Here is an 8,155-nt window from a genome sequence, read left to right as displayed (position 1 = left end):
CACAGATTATATGTGTAAATATATATATTAATATATATTACTCAGCGATAAAAAAGAAGGAGATCTTGCCATCTGCGACAACATAGCTGCATGTTGAGGGCGTAATGCTAAGTGAAATAAATCAGACAGAAAAAGACAAATACTGTCTGATCTCACTTATATATGAAATCTAAACAACAAACAAACAGAAAACCAAGCTCACAGACACAGAGAACAGACTTGGTGTCTGCCAGAGGTGGGAGGCGAAAGTGGGCCAAGTGGGTAAATGGAGTCAAGAGGTACAAACTTCCAGTTATAAAACAAGTAAGTCGCAGGGACACATGTACAGCAGGGTGACTACACTTAATAATACGGTGTCACATATTTGAAAGTTGCTAAGAGAGTAGATCTTAAAAGTTCTCAGCATAAGAAAAAAATGTGTAACTGCGTCTGGTGACAGATGCTGACTAGACTTAGTGTGGTGATCATTTCATGGTGTGTACAAATATCGCACCATTAGTTTGTACACCTGCAACTAATATCATGTCAATAACATGTCAATTATATGTGTGTGACATATATATATATGTCAATCACCCTCAATAAAACAACAATAACAACACCACCACCACATAGGTTGCTCGGACCTAAGCAGAGTTTCTATTCCTCAGATGTGGGGTGGGGCTCACGATGTGCATGGATACCTACCATGTGCCCACAGGCGATACTGATGCGGCTATCTGGGGACTACACTCGGAAAACCACTGTTAAAGAGTCCTATCAAGTGCCATGAAAAATGACCCACACCCATACCTTATGATGTTTTAATATAGCAGAGAAAATCCTAAAAGCCGGGGTGGGGAGGGAGATGAATTCAAAGTCTCAGGAATCAAAATAGCATGAAACTTCTCAACAGCAAAATTTTCGAAGCTGCAAGACAAAGGAGCGATATCTTCAAATTTCTGAAGGAAAATTATTTTCAACCTAAAATTCTATACCCAGCCAAATCTCTGAAGCAAAAGGGAGGGTGGGAATGAAACCATTTCAGGTACGCAAAAGTCTCTAAAATGTTATACCTCCCAGGCACTGCCTAGAGAAGCTACTGGAGGATGTGTTTCATCCAAACAAGGAAGGAAACAGAGAAAGAAAGACACGGAGTCCTTGAAAGAGGAAAAAGGGCAAAGGGAATTCTTAACTACTGGCAATGGGAAGTCCGAGGGTGGCAGACAGGCTACAGACCTCGAGAGCAGTGCATCCAGGGAAGAGCGGAAGGATGCATTTCCCCAGGACAAATGTCTCCAAAGAAAAACAAAACAGAACCGGTAAGATTATATGACAGGTTTGGCCATATGCAAAATTGTACTGAGAAGGCGTTTTACAGAACTGTTGAAGGGTGTGGGAAGACAGAGCCAGAGATTCAAAGAAAACCAAGCGAAGAAAAAAATGAGGCAATTAACTCCAGGAAAAACAAGAAAGTTGTACAAGGAAGGAAATGTAAACAGAGCATAAAACAAAAAGTTATATTAGAAGAGGAAATGTAACCAGAATACTTGCCTCAAAAGTAAACAATATTTTCAAAGTCAATAATGAAATCGCGGAGCATGGATTTAACATAAATTATGATCTAAATGTCAAGGGGGCGGGGCAGGGGAAGAGGGGAGCAAGAATCAAAATCCTCGTCTACCAAAACAAGAAGTCCGCAAATGAGCTGGCTGAATCCAGAATGGTAGTGCATAGATTACTTAGAAATAAGGAAGGAAATACCAGAAGAAACAGCTAAAACAGTTGAAAGTGGTTGCCCTTAGGGAGTTGGATAAAGAGTGGGAAAAAGGCCAGGGGACTTCTGTTTTTGTTACAGCCCTTTAGAACTATTTGATTTTTTAAGCTGTGTGTATGTAGTAACCTGATAAAAATAAATATTGATTTTATAGAGCGACTAGAAAAGGAGCTGTCACATCCCCCACTGTCACACTCCCGCAGGACCCTACGTGGACTCCAGGGGGCACCTTCCCTGGGGGCATTCTTTATCAGTTCAGCCCTCTGCCTCTCCCAAATGCAATCTCTCCATCTCCTCCTTTTTTGTCAGCCAGCAACCAAGTGGCTGTGTGCCAACCCTGCTTCACTGACAGTTTCCAGAATGTGCCTCTGGGACTTTGCATGCACTATGCCTTCTACCTGGAAGGCTGTTCATTCTTCCCTTCTCTCCTCTCAGCCCAACAGATTAAGGATGGTTGTACCTCAGGCCTCTGACACTTTCTCTTTAGCCAGCCTCCTTCCCCACCTCATCTGGGCTGGGTACTCCTCTCTCCCACAGCCCCTCTGCCCCACTGACGCTCTCAGCACTGTGAGTGCCCCTTCCGCTTTGGCTTTCCCACAAGGCTGTAAACTCTATGAGGGCAGGAATCCTGTCTTCCTCACTGTAGCCCCTGGACAGGTTGATGATTATGCAAGTCAATGATTATGCAAATGGTTGAATGCAGGACTCAACATTTAGTAAGGGCTCAATAAATATTTCAATAAGTGAGTTAATGATTCACCAAAAAAATGCAGACCTCTCCCTCCATCCAAAATAGGGCTCCCTTCTGCCATCTCCATTCACCATCTACTCTCCTTCCTACAAGGTCATACCTCGCAAGCAGGGTGGCTGTGGCCGGTACCTCACCTTCCCATCCACTCACTCCCACCTCAACCCCAAAAAGAAGCCAAGGCCCCTTGACGTGACCAGGGTCAATTCTAGCACAGGGCTTTCTAACTCTCTGAGTTGGCTCCAGAATGGAGTAAGCAGTTCAGGGACTAGCCCAGAAAGAAAGCAATCTCCTCTTAGTTTCCCTCCCTATCCCTAGACCCAAAGTACAGCTGTCAGAGGTCTGGAACCCAGGCTAACCAGAGGGAACACGGTTAGCTCCTCACTTGGCCTGCCTGACAAGGATAGAGTCCTAAACTAAGAGATTGGCTCCACCCAGTCTTCCCGCCTCCCTGTCTACTTCGCAGGCCAAGAGCCAAGGTTCCAGCCCTCTGAGCTGCCATGCCTTGGTAACTCCCTGCTAGCGTCTTCCAGTAGGAAGAGTATGCAGCCAGGCCTGGGGTGCAGCGAGAGCTAGAGGTAAGAAGCCCGAGTGCTCAGCAAGGGCCAGACACACAGTAGGCCCTGGAGGGTAAAAACCCGCCGTGCATCCCTCCCAGGGCTCCAGAAGCAGGAGCGAATCTGGCCTACGTTAGGTCCGGGGAGAAGGGACCAGAATCTGCAACCCTGGAAAGCTGGGTCAGGGGCATCCTGCCACCCCACCCCCCACGTGCCATGTGACCTAAAGAGCCGCCAGGGGGTTGGAATGCCGTGACCCAAGCTGTGCCCCCAGAGAGGCCGCCAGAGTGGCGGTGGAGGGAGGGGCCACACCCGAGAGAAATGACTGGAGGGCTGGGGGTGGGGCACAGGAGGGGCCCCGTGGGCGTTAGGGGTGGCAGGGGGGAAGCGAGGGAAGGAGGAGGTTTGGCTTCGTCTAAGGAACCTGTAAATGCGGCCCAGAAACTCGATCTGCTCCAGTAGCTTCCCTATTTAGAAGGGCTGGAGCCGGCGGTTAGTGGCTGCTGGGGCGCAGGTCACGTGGCCACCTAGGACTAAGTGATGGGGAAGAGGGGGAGGCTGTGCCCGGGAGGAACCTGGATTGAGGGGGGCGGGAGTCCCCGCACCCACCCCAAATAGTACACTGACCGTGGGATGGGGAGGTCTAGGGTCTGCCTGCTGCAGGATTGTCCACCAAAGAGCTCTTTACTACCGAGGCCAGGTGTGTCTGTTGGTTTCACCAAGCCTTTATCGGCTTCAGTCTAGTTTCCAAAGCTCCGGGCAGACAGGACTCCTGAGTGGTAGGCTCCGGTGTCTGTGCTGCCGGCTAGGCTCTCAGGCTCCACTCTGGGTCCAGGACTCCCACTTCCTGGATGGTAGAGAAAGTGCCTAGGGTGCTGGCATCCTGCCTCCCAGCCTTCCTGGCTCAGTGCCCAGGAGTACAGCAAGGAGGAAGATGCCTACTGGGCCTGGCCTCCAACAGAGCCTACTATGTGCCAGGCTCAGTGAGAGGCATTGGGGGGGGGGGTTAACCAAAACCACCAGAATGAAAATAGGAGCACAGAGAAGCATCTCAGACAGACCTGGGTGGATTTGAGGAAGAAGTGGCAATTGAAATGTATTTGATAGGGTGAGGAGTCAGCCACAGAGAGGAAGCAAGGCATCCACGCAGAAAGAACTGTGTGTGCAAAAGTAGGCAGGCAAAGGGTGTCAAAGAATCACAGGTGTTCGGTTCCCCTGGACAGAAGCATGGGTGGGTGTGTGGAAGATGTAGGAAATGGGGTAGGTAAGCGAGTAGGAGCCAGATCCTGGAGACCATCTGTGCCCAGCTAGGCATCTGAGCTTCATCCTGAAAGTTCCACATAGACGGGATGAGAGCTGCATCTTCTAGGAGAGCTAGGATTTGAATTTGGGACCTAGAGAAGGAGAGAGGTTGCCAGCCTCCCCTGAGGTAGCAGAAAGGCACGTAAAGGAAAAAGCCTGACTAATAACGCTTGGGAGGGGAAGAGTCCCTGGTCCTGAGGACTGATTGGGGGTGGACGTGAGCCGGGAGGAAGAGTCTTGGGTGACCGCAGGCTTCTAGCTTGGGGAACTGGGCAGAGGCAGAAGGAACAGGTCTGGAGGGAAGGCTGATGATGGCGAGAGTATATTTACGAAGCCCTTCCAGTGGTTCAGGCACTAACTCTTCACGTATTGTCTCATTTAATTCTCACGATAACCTTGAAGTAGGTGCGAGTGTTACCCCCTTTTTAACCTGAGGAAGGCAGTCAAAGGTTAAGTAACTAAGTGGTAGGTTCGAATGATCAGCGTGCCTGCACCTCGCAGCATGCGTCTCCCCAAATCTGAGGCCCCAGGAGATGTCCCCCCCCCCCCCGTTAGCTCCTCCCCAGCCCCCAGTATCTGGCGCCCCCACCAACTGTTCACTCCCCTGTCCCCTCAACCCGACCCAACCCACCCCACCGCCCCCTCAGGACCTTGCCCCGAGCAGCCAGGACAGGCCTGAACAAGCCTTGTGACAGGAGGGCACAGGGCTCTGGAACCCCGGCACGGAGACCCCACCTTCACAATTATAATTCCAAATAGAACGGAGTCTCTGCAGGGACAATCAGAGAAACCAAGAAAATGGATGTGTTCCGTTTGTAGTAAAAATAAACATTTTTTTACATGGAACACTTCAGTGACATCAGAAGGTCATGAAAGGTCTCCGGTGGCCCAACCCTGTGCTGACTTTCTGTGGTGAAAGGGGCCGCGTTCTGCGGCGGCATGTGTCTCCCTGGGAGGAAGCCCCTCCAGCTCTGTTTCCCTCTCCCAAAGCTTGGCTTAGAACACCGGGTCCAACTCGAGCAGCTACGACAGACAGACAGGGACAGCTGCTCCTTTGAGCCCCACCCTCACCACCCCAATGTTCTGGCAGTTGGTGGTCATGGGGACGGGGTTGGGGGGGGTGCTTCTGTTTTCCTACTGCCTCTCACCAGCCCTCCAGGTGAGGGAAGGATGAGGCAAAGGGATGAAGCAGGTAGGTGAGCTTTCTCTTGAGAGAGATGTCAGGCCCAGAGAGCCCTGGCTTCAGCTGTCACCCTCAAACCTAATTAAATAGCCTACCCGAAGTCACACAGCCAGCAACGGCCCCGGGCCTCGAGGCAGGAGGTTACTGAAGAGGCTGTTTTAGGCAGAAGTGGGACTGTCCACCTACCTCCCACTTCCACCACCCCTGTAACCTCGAGCTTTCTCGGGTGGAGACCTATAATCTAGGAGCAGAGCAGGAAGAGACCCATGGCCTGTGTTTGGGGGTTCCGGGCTCCAGGAAAGCTGACTCTACCTTACAATTTTTTTTTTTTAAAGATTTATTTTTATTTATTTATTAGACAGAGAGAGACAGCCAGCGAGAGAGGGAACAGAGCAGGGGGAGTGGGAGAGGAAGAAGCAGGCTCCCAGCAGAGGAGCCCAATGTGGGGCTCGATCCCAGAACGCCACGATCACACCCTGAGCCAAAGGCAGGTGCTTAACGACTGCGCCACCCAGGCGCCCCTACCTTTCAATTTCTGAAGGCACAAAGGTTCCCACCAGGACTCTCCGGGACCTTCCCTCATCTGTCGCCCCCACCCTGGGCTCTATTTGCCTCCTTGTGCCTCTCTGTAGTCTTGGAAGAGCTTCTGTCTACTTTCGTATACATGAACCTTGCTTTGACCTTGAACAATGGGTACTTGAGTGCCTTCTCCTCTGCCTCTCTTAGGGACAGCTAGGCCCGATGCGGAGAAGGCCTCTACAACAGACGGGAGATGAAAGCAGTGTTGTTCCGATTATAAGTCACTACCTTAGCAGTGGGTCATGAATGAAATCAATTTAGGGGGTCATGGCCAGCACCTTGAAAACATGAAATATAATACAATAGAAAATATCAGGGGGTGCCTGGGTGTCCCAGTCAGTTAAGTCCGACTCTGGGTTTCGGCTCACGTCATGATCTCATGGGTTGTGAGACAGAGCCCAGAGATGGGCTCTGTGCTCAGTGGGGAGTCTGCTTTAAGGATCTCTCCTCTGCCCCCGCTCCCCACCCCCCCAACATGCATACTCTCCTCCTTTCTCTCCCTCGAATAAATAAATCTTAAAAAAAAAAAAAAAAAGCTTGTACTCTTAAAAAAGAAAATATCAGAGTGCATGTACATAGCAAGGGTAAATACAGTCCCACGAAACTTCTTTTATTTATCTTACAATATGAAATGTGTTTCTTGCTATGGATCTCTGAACTCCTGGTCAAAAGAGCACTGGTTAAGACATAGAGTCAAGACTCATACAGCAAACACATAAGGCTGCCTGACCTGTGACAGGCAACACACTAGGTACAAGAGACACACTAATAAATAATACATAATTCATTAGTCTCAATAATTTCAATCCATCTTCTGCTTGGGAAGCCGATAAGCAAACTGCCAGTTGCAGAGCAAAATGTTAAGCACTCTAAGACAGTGTGTAGGAGGCTATAAAGCCCTGATGTGAGATTGGGTATCTGGGAGGGCTTCCCAGAGGAGGTGATGCAATTAGAGTTCTTAGCAAGAAAAGGTGGTGACTAGGTTCTAGTATTTCCTCCATTCTATACATAGGAAAGGACTATGGGAAAGGTTCTAGTCTTAAAAGTCTAAAGATAGGGGTGCCTGGGTGGCACAGCAGTTAAGCGTCTGCCTTTGGCTCAGGGCGTGATCCCGGCGTTATGGGAGAGCCCCACATCAGGCTCCCCGCTATGAGCCTGCTTCTTCCTCTCCCACTCCCCCTGCTTGTGTTCCCTCTCTTGCTAGCTGTCTCTGTCTCTGTCGAATAAATAAATAAAATCTTTAAAAAAAAAAAAGTCTAAAGATAAATTCTAGTCTTGCCTCCACCTCCTAATAAGCTTATGAGAGACCTTAGGTAAGTCGATTAGCTTTTCCAGACCCTGTTTCCTCATTGACAAAATGGGCATAAGATTGCTCTGTCAGCCTCAAAGAAATGAGAGGTTAAATGAGACAGAGAGTGTATGTGAAAGTACTTTGTAAACTATAAATGGGGGAGGGACTGTCTCCATGGATGAAGAAACAGAAGCCTAGAGAGATGGAATGTCCTGCCCACCACTACAGAGCTGGGGTAGCAGGTGTCTCTCAATCCCCAATTCTCAGCTCCTGCCTGCACTCTTCCTCCTACCATCCCAACCCAACTACCTTGCAAAGGGGCAGGGGGAAGGGCCCAAAAAGCCCCCCACACACCATGACTATTGAAGATTTACCTTTAAGAATCCTATTGGTTTAGTGATCTTTTAATAATGAGGGGAGATAAATACGTAAGAATGCCTCCCTGGGGTGCCTGGGTGGTTCCATTCGGACATTGAAGTATCCCATTAAGTGTTCCATTCTTGATTTTGGCTCAGGTTATGATCTCAGGGTCGTGAGATCGAGCCCCTGCATCAGGCTCCAAACTCAGCACGGAGTCTGCTTGTCCCTCTCCCTCTGCTCCTCACCCTGCTCGTGTACTCTTTCCCTCCCTCTCTCTCAAATAATCTTAAAAAAAGAAAAAAGAACTCCTCCCTTTCCCCTTCCGTTAATGAATTAAGATCTACTCAAACTCAGTTTTTAAAGTTACATAAGCATCATT

Source organism: Ailuropoda melanoleuca, chromosome 15, assembly GCF_002007445.2.
Source record: "Ailuropoda melanoleuca isolate Jingjing chromosome 15, ASM200744v2, whole genome shotgun sequence".
Taxonomy (NCBI): Eukaryota; Metazoa; Chordata; class Mammalia; order Carnivora; family Ursidae; genus Ailuropoda; species Ailuropoda melanoleuca.
This window is presented reverse-complemented; position numbering follows the sequence as displayed.